This window comes from Procambarus clarkii, chromosome 44 (assembly GCF_040958095.1).
Source record: "Procambarus clarkii isolate CNS0578487 chromosome 44, FALCON_Pclarkii_2.0, whole genome shotgun sequence".
Lineage (NCBI taxonomy): Eukaryota > Metazoa > Arthropoda > Malacostraca > Decapoda > Cambaridae > Procambarus > Procambarus clarkii.
Window position 1 is genome coordinate 10,717,162 of NC_091193.1, and position 16,631 is coordinate 10,733,792.

At 43.9% G+C, this 16,631-nt stretch overlaps 1 non-coding gene across 1 annotated transcript; it reads left to right on the forward strand.

Moving 5' to 3' along the window:
- The first annotated feature begins 14,497 nt into the window (after window positions 1-14,497).
- Window positions 14,498-14,571, forward strand: TRNAI-AAU (transfer RNA isoleucine (anticodon AAU)). The gene has a single exon. It is a non-coding gene; the product is annotated as a tRNA-Ile (tRNA).
- Window positions 14,572-16,631: the final 2,060 nt, after the last annotated feature.

Here is a 16,631-nt window from a genome sequence, read left to right on the forward strand (position 1 = left end):
AGTAACTGCAGAGAGCCTATTGCCCCTTACTTCCTCTTGATGCTTCTATATTGGTACGGAGTCTTGAAGTGGGTAGAGTATAGTTATGCATTAATTGGCTGTTGATTACTGGTGTTGACTTTTTGATGTGTAGTGCCTCACAGATGTCGAGCCTCCTGCTATCGCTGTATCTATCGATGATTTCTGTGTTGTTTGTTAAGATTTTTCTGGTGATGGTCTGGTTGTGGGAAGAGATTATATGTTCCTTAATGGAGCCCTGTTGCTTATGCATTGTTAATCGCCTGGAAAGAGATGTTGTTTCCTTGCCTATATACTGAGTTCTTTGGGGCTTACAGTCCCTAAGTGGGCATTTGAAGGCATAGACGACGTTGGTTTCCTTCAAGGCATTCTGCTTTGTGTCTGGAGAGTTTTGCATGAGTAGGTTGGCCGTTTTTTGGTTTCATAGTAAATCGTCAATTGCATTTTCTGTTTTTTGTGTGTAGGGATAACGTTTCTATTAACAATATCTTTCAGGACCCTTTCGTCTGTTTTATGAGCTGTGGAAAAGAAGTTCCTGTAAAATAATCTAATAGGGGGTACAGGTGTTGTGTTAGTTGTCTCTTCAGAGGTTGCATGGCGTTTCACCTTTCTTTTTATGATGTCTTCAATAAAACCATTGGAGAAACCGTTGTTGACTAGGACCTGCCTTACCCTACAGAGTTCTTCATTGACTTGCTTCCTTCCTGAGCTGTGGCTGAGGGCACGGTCGACGTAAGCATTGACAACACTCCTCTTGTACCTGTCCACTTACTCCCCCTACCCCCCCCCCCCCGTATCTGCACCCCACATGTATACTTATGTATACTTTCTCCACATCCCTTCTAACACCGTAACCATTCTCACTACACATTATCTGCATCGCTGTAATCAAAAAGTTGTGCCCACAAAACCAATCTATCTGAACGTTCGTTTTGCACGTTCAGTTCCTGAACACACACACACATATATATTTTTTATTATTAACACATGTAGGAACATCGTCATCTGTTTCAAAACATATATATAATTTTGATATTGTCACGTCGAATATGTGTATTCGACGTGACAAGGGAAGGGGGGCCCCCCCCCCCATTTTCTCTTCAAGGGAAAGGGGCCCCCCTTTCTCTTCAAGGGAAGGGGGTCTCCCTTTCTCTTCAAGGGAAGGGGGGCCCCCTGAAGAGGACTCACCGGGATGATTGGGTTCCAGAGGCAGGAGTCCCCTAGGAGAGTCCTGCCAGCGACTTCATCAGGTACAAGAACCTTTCCGAATTCATCAAATGGAGATCAAAGGAGCATTACTCGGCCGTCTGGCCTGTTATCTGTGACCCATTACGGTCTGAGGGAGGTCAACGACGTGACCCCAGCGTGACTCCTCGCCTCAGATAAGACCGATAATGAGGCATTGGGGGATATCTTAAGTCCTGTCAACATGAGCCCCTGCCATCGCCACTATCAACACTACCACCACCACTACCACCACAACCACCACCACCACTGCCCTTACAACCACGTCACCACTATTACTATCACTGTTACCACCACTACCGGGGCCGCCATCACCACCACCTCAACAACTACCACAGCTACCCCGGCCACCGCTATCACTACTACCATCACCACCACCACTATTACCACTGCCACCATCACTACTATCATCACCACTACCTCCACCACCACACCAGCCGCTGGCGATAGTAACGCCAGCGGCTGGTGTGGTGGTGGAAGGAAGCTCTTTTCGAGCTTCCTTGTGTGTTTTTCAGATGGGGGCTTCACGATGGGGCGGCATACGCTAAGATTAGCCTTACATAGGCGGTATACAATGATTTAAACGCCTCTTTATTCAAGTTTCAGAAGGATGTTTCTACTTTTTGCCAGAGTAGAGTATGTGGCTGACGTCATTCTATTTATGAGTCTTTGGAGTTAGATTTGGTGTTATGTCCACTCACAGGTCTTTTTCTCTAGACGCTATAGGGAGGTAATTTCCCTTCATCGTATATTGGCCTTTCGATCTCGTGGCTTCTGTCCCTATTTCCATCACCTTGCACTTGTTAGTGTTGAACTCTTGCAGCCATTTCTCAGACCATCTTTGCAACCTGTTCAAGTCATCCGGGAGAATCCTACAATCCTCATCTGTCTCAACCCTCCTCATTAGGTTTGCATCATCTGCAAACGTTGATATCAAAGACTCAACTGCTGCAGTCATGTCATTTACGTAAATGAGGAATAGAATGGGCCCCAACACCGATCCTTGAGGTATCCCGCTTGTTACTCTACGCCAGAACGACTTCTCGCACCCTCACTGTCACTCATTGACACCTGTCTGTTCTGTGTGTGTGTGTGTGTGTGTGTACTCACCTATATGTACTCACCTATATGTGCTTGCAGGATCGAGCATTGACTCTTGGATCCCGCCTTTCTAGCTATCGGTTGTTTACAGCAATGACTCCTGTCCCATTTCCCTATCATACCTAGTTTTAAAAGTATGAATAGTATTTGCTTCCACAACCTGTTCCCCAAGTGCATTCCATTTTTCTACTACTCTCACGCTAAAAGAAAACTTCCTAACATCTCTGTGACTCATCTGAGTTTCCAGTTTCCACCCATGTCCCCTCGTTCTGTTATTATTACGTGTGAACATTTGATCTATTTCCACTTTGTCAATTCCCCTGAGTATTTTATATGTCCCTATCATATCTCCTCTCTCCCTTCTTTTCTCTAGTGTCGTAAGGTTCAGTTCCTTCAGCCGCTCTTCATATCCCATCCCTCGTAGCTCTGGGACAAGCCTCGTCGCAAACCTCTGAACCTTCTCCAGTTTCTTTATGTGTTTCTTCAGGTGGGGGCTCCATGATGGCGCGGCATACTCTAAGACATACTCTAAGACACACATACTGTGTGTGTGTGTGTGTGTGTGTGTGTGTGTGTGTGTGTGTGTGTGTGTGTATTTAATATTTGTGTCTGCAGAATCGAGCTAAAAGCTCTTGTACCCCGCCTTTCTAACCAATCAATTTTTCCTCTATTATATCTTACATATAATTATCTAACGCACACAGACACACATCCTCTGAAAGCAGCTCGTAGCAGCTGTCTAACTCCCAGGTACCTATTTACTTTTAGGTGAACAGAAGCAATAGGCAAAAGACATTCTACCATTTGCTTCTGCCTCGACCTGGAATCGAACCCGAGCTCATAGGACTTCGACCCTCGAATCGTGTTAACTCCAACGCGAGGATGAGTGCGCGCACGCGCACGTGTGTGTGTGTGTATGACAATAGACCCCTGCAGGTTCGACAACAGCCATTCATCATTGTTAACAAACATCTGTTTGCTAATACAAATGTCCACCATCAGTATAATGATAATATTGCATAATTAATGAATATTAGAGTCCAAAACATATATATATATAAATACAAATGTCTGAGTGGAGATATATACTTATGTATACACACTTGAAGGGTTGCTTGTTCTCATTTAACTGTGTATAAACGTCAGTACAAAAGACATACACGAATGTATACGTTCATTTGCAGCAACATTTTGCGGTAATGATCGTGAGGGTGTAACCGTTCCCTGATCCCCCATTTACCCGCGACTATTCACCTCAGAATATTTGATGCTCAAACATTATATCATTAACCAAATAAGAAAAAAATCGACCCACTTTACCACATTGAAAATGGTATAAAAAATGATCACGAGCGCTGATTGTAAAGAACGGGTCATTAAGATTGGGGAGGAAAAAAATGTAAAAGGTAATTCAGGCCGCATGGAACTTCTCAACAGTTAAAAAATTACACCCAATAACTGCAAACATTCACGAAATGGTTTGACCAACTGTAAATACACCCAAGAGATCTTTTACCTTTTAGCGTAATTACTTACGCGAGGAAACCTTCTTAAATATGCTTCAATATGTGTCAAGAATCTTCTCGCTTAGGGAGTAAATATGAGCAAGGGACGCCCCCTTGGCTGCGAGCAAACACAGGCAGTCAAAGACTGTGATACAGACGGTGAGGGGCAGCGACGAGGAGCCAGAGTTAAGTACCTGTGAGAGGCGAGTCACTACACCTTGGTCTGTCGACCCATGGTCAGAGAGATATGGAATATGGAGGTCTGTATGGGGGGCAGATTTGCGCACCCTGGCCTGCCAGGGGCCTGGTTGACCAGTCCAGCAACCAGGAGACCTGGGGCCAGATTCACGAAAGCACTTACGCAAATACTTACGAACCTGTACATCTTTTCTCAATCTTTGGCGGCTTTGTATCCAATTATCAAACAGTTAATGAACTCCGAAGCACCAGGAGGCTGTTTATAACAATAACAACAGTTGAATGGGAAGTTTTCATGCTTGTAAACTGTTTAATAAATGTAACCAAAGCCGTCAAAGATTGAGGAAAGATGTACACGTTCCTAAGTACTTGCGTAAGTGCTTTTGCTGGTCGACGACCGGGCCGAGGGGACTCTAAGCCCCGAAAACACCTCAAGGTAACCCTGGTCGCACTTATCTGTTAAAGACTACGGGGGTTGAGAGAGGTTTAGCTCGTTATGCCCCCCATCTACTAGCCTTGTTGTGCCTTCTTGTGTTATAATTGAATTATTCTGACGTTCGAATTCTTTGGTGAATCTGATTTTCTAATTGTGGATGGAGGTGGCTTCCACAACTTCTTTCAGTGCATTCTTATTGGCCATAGTGCAAGGTACGAGTATTTCCTGACTTTTTTGTTGTGACTCATTTGCGTTCGTGTGATGGAGATGCAGCCTCTGGTCATGTGCTGGAGATGAACACCCTCTTCGTCTTGAGGAAATGCTCACACAGGTCGTTTGGCCACACGATCAGGGTAGTAATATGCATCTTGCTGGGTAGTAATAGCCTAGTTTCCCTTCGTCTGTTTTTTTCCTCAACTGCTCACATTCTTCCTCTGTAATTAGTACGAAGAATTCAGAGTGATTCTTAACTATGGGGCCCACGGAGTGATTTCTTGTGGTCTGCAAGCACTAATATTTATATACTGATTTATTATATAAAAAAATCAATACAGTAGCTGCCACTCTGAGCTGGTTATGTATATGAAATAATACTAGATTACTAGAATGACAACGTTTCAGTAACAAGGGTACAGAGTACAAAGGGGTCCTGTACCCGTCATACGTTTCAGTAACGAGGGTACAGAGTACAAAGGCGTCCTGTACCCGTCATGACTCACACCCAGCACCACGGGATGGGACGCGTCTGTCTGTCTGCCTCTGGGCTACAGCTGTATTTTATACAGCTGTATTTTATACAGCTGTAGTACTAGCATCATCACTAATACTACCCCCTCACGATGAGAACAGCCAAGAAGAGAAAGCTTCTTGGGGTGAACAGGTTGATTGATATCAAATGAGAGGAACAGTTTCTTTTCATTGAAAATAATGGAAAACTCTTGTGTCGTGTGTCAGTGGACGGACAGTTCCTGTGATGACAGAACATAATATCTGGTGGCATCATGAGACATTGTTCAGCACACAGCATGCTCAGCACACAGCATGCTCAGCACACCATGCTTAGCACACAGCATGCTTAGTGCTCAGCACACAGCATGCTCAGCACACAGCATGCTCATCACACAGCATGCTCAACACACAGCATGCTCAGAATACAGCATGCTCAGCACACAGCATGCTCAGCACACAGCCCTGAATTAAGCATGGAGCAAAATAAGTATGTGGTTAGGGCCTCAAGTGGGATATATAGAGAGCTATCCCTGCCTCAAGAGATAGAAGCAGAGAGAGAGAGAGAGAGAGAGAGAGAGAGAGAGAGAGAGAGAGAGAGAGAGAGAGAGAGAGAGAGAGAGAGAGAGAGAGAGAGAGAGAGAGAGAGAGAGACAGAGAGAGAGAGAGAGAGAGAGAGAGAGAGAGAGAGAGAGAGAGAGAGAGAGAGAGAGAGAGAGAGAGAGAGAGAGAGAGAGAGAGAGAGAGAGACAGAGAGAGAGAGAGAGAGAGAGAGAGAGAGAGAGAGAGAGAGAGAGAGAGAGAGAGACAGACAGAGAGAGAGACAGAGAGAGAGAGAGAGAGAGAGAGAGAGAGAGAGAGAGAGAGAGAGAGAGAGAGAGAGAGAGAGAGAGAGAGAGAGAGAGAGAGAGAGAGAGAGTGAAAGTGAGAGAAAGAGAAAGAGAAAGAGAGAGAGAGAGAGAGAGAGAGAGAGAGAGAGAGAGAGAGAGAGAGAGAGAGAGAGAGAGAGAGAGAGAGAGAGAGAGAGAGAGAGGAAGAAATAGAAAATCGTCAATTATTTTTATGAAACTTATGCCTTCACCAATAAAAAAACATTCATAGAAAATGGATAAATATGAAGCCCCAAGCTACAAATTGACCTGATGCTGGATAATAGCTCATATAGCCTCGTGTATCTCCCCCCAAAATCCTTTATACAAATAATTGTAAACATTCAGTGTGTGTCGGTAATCTCTCAGGCCAATAACACACGAGAACAACGAACACTAGATCCGCTTTCCAAGCATCCTCTTCCCCCCTCACAAGTCAGGAAGACTCTCCAGTCCTTCCTCCTAGGCAGTTGGATCCTCCTCGCAAATCATCAGCATTTGTTTTTCGCTTGCCATTACGGCATCTTTAGAACAATTATTACATACCCGATGCCACGATAATCGAAATCTCCATCTAACTGCAGAACGTTGTTTGTTGAGCTGGGGGTTTCATTACGCAGTCGTTTGGTCGTTGGAGGTTTCCATATAGAGTATGTATCCTAAACTTAATGCCTTGTTCACCGGCCGTAGGTCATGTTGCAGAGATAATGTCTAGCTGTCTCGGGGGGTCCTTGCTGTATGTCTGACCGTTCAGAACGCGCTTCCTGGATGATGGTTGTTCAGAACGCCTTCCTTCCTTCCTGGTTCAGGCATCTCAGGGGATCGCTCCTGGATGTCTGTTCAGAGCACAGGCGTTCCTGTATTTATAGACAATAAAATTATTCTATTCGTGTACAATATCGTACATACAAATGCAGGACCCTGCTCGATCCTGCAGATACAAATCGGTGAGATCACACACGCGCGCGCGCACACACACATACACACACACACACACACACACACACACACACACACACACACACACACACACACACACACACACACACACACACACACACACACACATCATTCCTCAGTGTTCTCCTCGAGTAGGTTGTCTATGTCCTCGCCAGCGTCTTCTCACCTCGCTTGTTCATTCCTCCCTTCTTTACCGTCCTTCTGCGCCGTGATTTACATAAGAGAATGATTCTTCCAATATTTGTGGAGATCACGGCGCTGTCCGAGTCCCCAGACATGTCGAAATTCTCGCTAAATACACGAAGGCTTCTATTTCCATCGTCTGATTTTTTTCAGTTAAAAAAAAAAAAGAGTGGAGGCTAAACGGAGAAATGCCACGCGTCTCCGCCCAAGAGCGAGACTATAGTGTTAGTGGTGGTCCAGCCCGTCCTCCTAAGGTCTCCCCAACGTCAAGAAAACGGTCAGTTTAAAATGTATCCTTTCATAACCTACCAGAGGACCCAAAACAGAAAACGGAACAGAACGTCACTTTCGCCAGCTGCTTCCATTTTTCAGTACAACAATTTTTAGGTTTTGTGTAACGCCTACGAGGGATTTGCGACGTTCTTGTAGGAGGGCAGGTTGTATGGGGAGGTCTCCACACTACCAGCCAATTGGAAGGTTAAACTCAAGGGGGAAGCAGGATTTCCACCCGGATGTTGGTGAGGGGGGGGAAGGGAGGGTGCTAGGTTTTGGATATATGCAAGTATATATATATATATATATATATATATATATATATATATATATATATATATATATATATATATATATATATATATATATATATATATATATATTTGTGTGTGTGTGTGTGTGTATAAATAAATAATAATACAAAAATAAATAACCTTAAACAGAACAACTTATGTGGGAGCATCGGAGTGTGTATATATGAATGCTACACAGTATTCATCTATAGACATCCACATATGGTGAAACCCATGTGAAGAACCTCTCACACACTCACAGCTCCCTGACAAGAGAGAGAGCCAGCTTAGCTTAACTTCCAACACCCACACATGGTGTCAGCAAGGCGGACAGCCCGCCGCCTGCTCTCATAACTCTCACTGCATTTCCCACTTCTAAACTTCCCTTCACCTATGCCTCTCCATCCTCTTTACTCTTTTACAATTACTTTACTTAAGTAATTGTCAAAAGAGGGACGTCAAGCAGTTTTAGAGTGAACAGGTTTTGTTTGGAGGGATTTTGGGGTGGGTTGGGGGGAAGGGGGGAGGGGGGAGGGGGAAGCGGCAGCATCCTTGTGTCTCCAGAAAAAGGGAATCGATTCGCCGAAGACCAGCACCAACCTTCCTGGGGTAATAAAGCCGCCAGTAATCCCTGCCAGTAAGAGGAGGCTCTCCCAAGGTCGGTGTGGGAGCGGCCCGGTGTCATGCAGTCTCATGGTCAGTCTTACACGCTGCATTTATATATATATATATATATATATATATATATATATATATATATATATATATATATATATATATATATATATATTGATTAAGAGAATCATTGTCATGCAGTAAGACTTCGAAAGGTTTGGTTGTTGATAAATGTCAGGTGGTGGGGGCCCAGGAGTGTTATACAGGTGTGTTACACACCTGAAGCAAACAGCTCCTTAATGAGATATTATCAACAGGAGAAAAACCCGCATAAAGTTTACAAACTCAACGCCAAGAATAATAATTACACAACCATTCCTTAACAACAATTTGGCCAAATAAGCACTTGTCTTCACTATTTTGAAGACAAGATCGTCAATACATTTATACTGCGTAAACGAAGGTTTTAAAAGGAAACCAATATGAAAAATACATTTTCTTTAACGCACCGTTCGTGGCAGCGAAATGTTAGACCATCCATTCTGCGGGTGGTTGCGACCCCTTCCACCGCCACCCACGGGATAGGTATGGGGTGCACAATGACTAAAATGGAAGTTGATAAAAAGCATCCCCTCTAGAGTGAGGCGGAGAGGAACTAGAATGACCGGTGGTGGAGTGGGGGTTTTTAGGGACTTAAAAGAGGACTGTACATTTAACGTAGGAGCTGATGTACTCTACATGGTGTGAGGTACTCTACATGGTGTGAGGTACTCTACATGGTGTGAGGTACTCTACATGGTGTGAGGTACTCTACATGGTGTGAGGTACTCTACATGGTGTGAGGTACTCTACATGGTTTGAGGTACTCTACATGGTGTGAGGTACTCTACATGGTGTGAGGTACTCTACATGGTGTGAGGCTCAGCTGAATACCTTTCTTCCACCCTCGGCAGAGTTATTTACTCCATTTGCACGAATCTCAGTGATCAAAACTAACAACCATTGGGGGTGTTTAATGGGCCTCCAAGATGTCAGTGAGGATGACAGCCTTCCAGTGACCACTTATTAATTTTACTCACAAGTGACTATAGCTAATTGATTCAGGCGAGTCCCACTGACCCTTCCGCTTAACCTCGTCCCACACTAAAACAGCGTGTTGATTTAGCGTGAGACGAGAAACTTGTTCAGGTGGAACGACACCTAGTGGCTGTTGTTCCACCCAGGTGGAACAACAGCCACTTGGAGGCACGTAACTTGGTGATGATAAGGGATACGGGGGAGAATATGGGTCGCCATGCACAGCAGCACGAAGCCACAATAAACAGCTTGGTCAGAGTTCTCCGGCCAGGAGAGGGAGTTCATAAACCAGGCTCAAGTGCCCTCTGGGTCATGGGAATTGGTCAAGTCTTCTGCCATGTCAAGGCGCTATTCATTGGGGAAGGAGGAGGAGGAGGAGGAGGAGTAGGAGGAGGAGGAGGAGGAGGAGGAGAACAACAGTATATTAAGAAAAGTCCTCTTTCCGTCAGGTCACTGGGGGTCAGACCCAGGCCGGCCTTGGGGGCACTCCTGGTTCCTGCCTCAGACTGGCATCCACTCACCATTGGCCTCAGGTAGACTGGCATCCACTCACCATTGGCCTCAGGTAGACTGGCATCCACTCACCATTGGCCTCACGTAGACTGGCATCCACTCACCATTGGCCTCAGGTAGACTGGCATCCACTCACCATTGGCCTCAGGTAGACTGGCATCCACTCACCATTGGCCTCAGGTAGACTGGCATCCACTCACCATTGGCCTCAGGTAGACTGGCATCCACTCACCATTGGCCTCAGGTAGACTGGCATCCACTCACCATTGGCATCAGGTAGACTGGCATCCACTCACCATTGGCATCAGGTAGACTGGCATCCACTCACCATTGGCATCAGGTAGACTTGGCTCACATCGCTCCTTGCGTCAAAATAAATAAAAATGCTTATACAAGTCTAATGCCATGTGGGAAATATGTGACCTCGCCCTCGAAGGACCGAAGGTTTATAATGTGATTCTTTGCCAGGAGAACACGCTAAATTTTTGTCTTAACATATTTAACATGAAGAACAAACTGAAGAAAATGCTTCTTATCCCATACATTTCCAAGCGTACACAAAATCACGGACAAACTTAAGTTACCACTTACAACAACATTGCCTCTACACCGAAAGATTACAAATTGCTCATATTTGTACTAATTTATTATTTAAAAACACAAATATACTCGATGACATTTCATCGCAGTAGAAACACCGATCATGTCTCCCAGCATAGTCATTTCTGCGAAGAGCATTGAAACAGCTCCTTGAAGACACAGAAATCACGTACTAAATCAAATGAACAAATTGACAAGCGCCGTGATGAGGGTTCGAACCTACGCCCAGGATGTTCCCTGAAGATCTTAACATTTATCGGTTACTCTGTTCCAATGTTCCATGTTAACTTTGAGATATTTTCCGGGAATCTGTAAGTTAAGTCACTGAGTGAACTTCCAATGAATGGCGAGGTTTACAAGTTGTCCTCCCCCCCCCCCCGTCTCCCAAGAGACAGTAACTGAAGAAGTGAAAGAGATAATGGTTAGGAAGTCAACGTGAAATGGAGATGACTTTATCAACGCCATCAGTCCACCTCTGGTCGCAGGCTACGGCAGGTCAAGGCACCCTTGACCCTAGCTGCCCTTCCCCTTCCCTTCACTCCCTTGCTTTTAACCCTCTTTCCTTCTATTCTATTAGTTTCTATTGTATTACAATTTATTTGTTTCTATTTCTGTCTATATGTCTCTCTCTCTCTCTCTGTATCTCTGTCTCTGTTTCTCTGTCTCTCTCTGTCTGTCTGTCTCTCTCTCTCTCTCTCTCTCTCTCTCTCTCTCTCTCTCTCTCTCTCTCTCTCTCTCTCTCTCTCTCTCTCTCTCTCTCTCTCTTTACTATTCGCCAAGAAACATCACCCAAATAATGGTCACGTGGTGTTGGTACTTCATGCCCAATTAGAGCCAAGCATCGGTCTTGAAGAGCCAATAAACGGATGGGAATTGATACCCAATGGCCAATCATGAACAGGAATGGGTCCTTCGTGGCCAATCCGGTATCAGATAACCTTTCCAATGGGTAATTACACGTTCAGTACATGTTTAAAAGTCGTATTTCACTGACCTGCACCACTACCCCTCCTCGTTAATCCCCCCCTCCCTCCCCCCCCCCTGCTCCCTGCACTATCCAAGGTCGTCTTGTAAACAAAGACTCGAAAGCTTGTTTCAACATTATGACTAACTTAGTCTCTGTCTCGTGTGTGTGTGTGTGTGTGTGTGTGTGTGTGTGTGTGTGTGTGTGTGTGTGTGTGTGCTGACTTATTTGTGCTCACCTATTTGTGTCTGCAGGATCGAGCATCAACTCTTGGATCTCGCCTTTCTAGCCATCGGTTAGACTGGCCAACCAAAAAAACATAATTTAATTAGTCTCGCAGGCCACTGAAATGAATCTTACGTTGCAGACCTGTGTGTGTGTGTGTGTGTGTGTGTGTGTGTGTGTGTGTGTGTGTGTGTGTGTGTGTGTGTGTGTGTGTGTGTGTGTGTGTTTATTTCCTTATATTTCTTTGACTAATATGCATTTCCAGCTTCCACTAGTTCAACTTTCTTCCAATTTAAAGATGATGTCCTTGTCCACTATGTTTCTTCCCGGCATTGTCTTGCTCACACAGAAAGTAGCACACTAACATAACTACATGAGAAAATCCGTACGAGCAATGATGAGGGTTCGAACCCTCATCACAGCCCCCCTAGGGATTCTTCATTATCTTGCAGGTTGTGAACATATTCCCTTTGTTTTCCTCTCTCTCTCCTCTAGGGGTCTCTAGAGTTGCGAGGGATTGTCTTCCCCTAAACCAGGACTCGTAACGTATCTTTTAGCCCCTTGCTTCTGAATGCAATGACTTGTCCTACGTTTTTATCATATTTAGATTTAATATATTTTATTGCCTTTCATCGACGACTTCGTGTAACCCAGTGATTCTCACAAGGCAGGAGGCGCTTGGCTCCCGGGGGAGGTATTTACAATCTATGTGGATTATTATTATTAACATCTTTATTGACAAAATTAATTACAATTTTGCCTAATCTGAGGATTTTGATAGTCTTATTAAATTGAGGTTAATGCTAGTATTCACTGTCACGCAGGACAGAGGGTCATACATAAGACAATAGGTCTAAACTGTAGGCTGAAGCACATATATATCACGGTTACAATCAATGTTTTAATGTGTGGATATGTGAAAACAACTTTCTATTGTGCACTGCCACACAAGGGCAGGGATGGGTTCATAAGTGATGCAGCTTAGAATATAAGTAGAAATTGTAATCTATGTGGAGTGACTTTATCCAGAGGAAGGAATTAAGGGAGGAATGTCAGTGAGGGGTGGAACGCTGAGGTGCGCAAGAATGTGCTTTTTTTTTAATTATTTTTCTATCACAGACGTGGCCACACATTTACAATGCTAAGCAACATATATACATTTTCTTCTGTCCTCGCAAAGGGAGATGTGTGAGCTTGGGGGGAAGGGAAGGAGGGGGGGGGGGGGCTGAGAGCCACTGGTTCAATATATTTAAACTTGTTGACATCTCTAACACCGAAAAATGGTCTTCCCTGACCTTTATGTGACTCATTCGTGTCTCTAGTTTCTATAATGCTCCCTTGTTTTGTTCTTCCTTACTCTGAACAAGTCTGCTTCGTCTACAATGTCACGTCTTCTTAGAATCTTATACAACGTTATTATGTCTACCTTATCTCTCCTCTCCTGCAGCGTTGAGAGGTCGAAATCCTCCAGTCTTTCCTTTCCTTGCGTTTACTTGTTATATAGTCAATCATGTCTTGTGTTAATTTGCCTCTAAATTTTTTTCTCTTATGCTTTTTCCTCTAGGAATTGTCTGCCCTCATCGCATTCCTCTATCCGGCATGCTAGCCTGATATCCTCGACGTATCTCTCTCTCTCTCTCTCTCTCTCTCTCTCTCTCTCTCTCTCTCTCTCTCTCTCTCTCTCTCTCTCTCTCTCTCTCTCTCTCTCTCTCTCTCTCTCTCTCTCTCTCTTTCTCTCTCTCTTTGTCCTTCATTGTCACAATATATAATACTTCAATATATAAATATTCAATATATAATGAATATATAATGATAGAACCAGTGGTCACTGCTTCCTACTGACATTTCATGGTCAATGTATTCAGTGTCCATCTTATTGTGAGTGAAGACTTGTTTGCACTAGGTGGATAGTACCCATCTTTTCTCTCTTTTCCTCTCTGAAGTGGTGCATAGAAAGTTATTTTTAAGACCTCAGTAAGATGAGCTATTACTGTCTGTTCTCCAACCTCACGAGTCCATTGTCTCCAAGTCAATTTACCCATGATTGAAGTCTCCAGTTACTTACAGCTTTGCGTGGGCTGTCAGTTATTCTTTACCCTTACCTGGGTCTTGTGTGGCTGCCTGATGGGCAAAGACCACGACATAATTACTGTTATTCGCAGTCCACTGGAATGAATCTTTCCTTGTAGTCCTGTTATTTGTTTGCTTCCTCCAAGAAAATTCCTCCAAAAAATCCAGTTTCTTTTGACCAGCAGTGCCTCCTCCTCCTCCTCCTCCTCCTCCCCTCTGAAGTCTTTCATTGTTCATTAACCGGCATTCCAACAGAAATTCAGGTATTCCAACAGGAATTCCAACAGAAATTCAGGTATTCCAACAGGAATTCAGGTATTCCAACAGAAATTTCAACAGAAATTCAGGTATTCCAACAGAAATTCCAACAGAAATTCAGGTATTCCAACAGGAATTCACGTACTCCAACAGGCATTCCAACAGGAATTCACGTACTCCAACAGGCATTCCAACAGGAATTCACGTACTCCAACAGGCATTCCAACAGGAATTCACGTACTCCAACAGGCATTCCAACAGGAATTCACGTACTCCAACAGGCATTCCAACGGAAATACTGCATTAGTATTCATACCTGTTTAGTCGCCACTAATGACAACGCAGAGGGACCTGCACACCCTACACACGGCCTGTTAGCTCAGTTGGTTAGAGCGCCGTGCTAATAACGCGGATGTCGTGGGTTCGATCCCCATACGGGCCAGACACTTTTAGGGGCCGGTGGCGGACTGGACAGCACGCTCGACGCGTGATCCTGTGGTCCCGGGTTCGATTCCCGGCGCCGGCGAGAAAAAAAAATGGGCAGAGTTTCTTTCACCCTGATGCCCCTGTTACCTAGCAGTAAATAGATACCTGGGAGTTAGTCAGCTGTCACGGGCTGCTTTTTCACAGTTTCGTGAGGAAATTAAGAGAAAGTGGATCTCCCTGACTAGTTATTACTTAGTGCTCGGGATCACGGTTAAGTGCCCACATTTGACCAGGTCGTCATCGTGCCGAGAAGCGATTTAAAGCTGGAGTATATAATTCTACACTAGTCTATCAGACGGCATATTTGGAGCGGCGATAGTTGCGCCTCAGTGCTGAAGTTTGTCGGCTACCATCTTATTTATTTATTTATTTATTTATTTATTTATATACAAGAAGGTACATTGGGTTTGAGAGAATACATTTCCTGCATTTTCCTGCCCGAAACGCTTTGCGTAATAGTGGCTTTAGGCATTGTATGTACTAGCTCTATCTATAAAGCCAACTTTGTAAAATCTCTTTATGTATGTACCTTTGCCTAAATAAAAAAAAATTATTATTATTATTATTACATAGCATAGTATTTACAATCTTGTAAAGCCACTAGTACGCGCAGCGTTTCGGGCAGGCCCTTAATCTAACAGATTATTTTAAGTAGGTAAATTCTAGCAGAATTAATGAAATGATAAGAGATACATTGCAAGAAAAAAATGAGATGAGAGAGATTAGTAAGTATATTAAAGCACATTGGTATATTAAAGCTCTGATTACATTGACAGCTTGATTGGTAATTTAAACAAGATTAACAGACACCATACAGCAGATTGATAGCACATATAAGAAGACAGCAATGATCACAATGGTAAAGATGTTCGGATTGGGTACATAAAGATTGGGAGATTGGGTAGCAATAGATACAGTGCAATTTTAAAGCAACAAGGTAAACAACTATGAAGATGAAATTAGGTACTTTTTAGTTTTGTTTTTGAATGACGCAAAAGCTGGACAGCTTTTCAATTCACTAGGGAGTGAGTTTCATAGACTGGGTCCCTTTATTTGCATAGAGTGTTTACACAGATTAACTTTGACTCTGGGGATATCAAAGAGATATTTATTTCTGGCGTGGTGATAATGGGACCTATTACATCTGTCCAGGGAGAGTTTCAGAGCAGGATTTGCATTTAAGAACAGGGTTTTGTAAATGTAGTTGACTCAAGAGAATTTGTGGAGTGAGATTATGTTTAGCATGTTTAGGGAGTTAAACAAGGGGGCTGAGTGTTGTCTGAAAGCAGAATTTGTTATTATTCTGATTTTTGCTGGGTGATGATGGACTTGAGGTGGTTTGCAGTGGTTGAACCCCATGCACGGATACCATAATTAAGATTAGGATAGATTAGTGCATAATATAGAGAGATGAGAGCAGAGTTAGGTACATAATATCTGATTTTGGAGAGTGTACCAACTGTTTTAGAGACTTTCTTAGTTATGTGTTGTATGTGGGGGGCTGAAGTTGAATCTTCTTGGCTATGTAGGCGTATAGCTTCTATATAGGAGTATAGCTTCTTGGCTATATAAGCGTGAAGCTAGCGGTACCTTCATTATATAATGAAAACTGTACTGTTGCTCTCATATCATCAGTGCTGGACTTGACGTACCCACAGGGTTCTTCGGCTGTCAGTCTCCCACCAGTATAAAAAGCCATGATTTGTTCAGATCAGACACCTGTGTTTATGGGCAGCACAAACCGTCGACCAGACTGTGCGACACAGTGGTTGCCAGGATCAGGTTGGGTTACCGTTACCTGTGGCAGGTGGCTACAGGTGACGGGTCTCCCAGTCCTGAGCACTCCAGGTGCAAACTCTGTGAGCAGGAACTACGGCATGATCTCCCGCACTACATCACTGAATGCCCAGTTATTAGACCTTTCAGACCAGTTGGCATGAGGTACCTGGAGCTTTGCAATTACTTTATTTACTCTCGTGTCGTTGATGATATCCTCATAATGCACCCAGAGTCTGC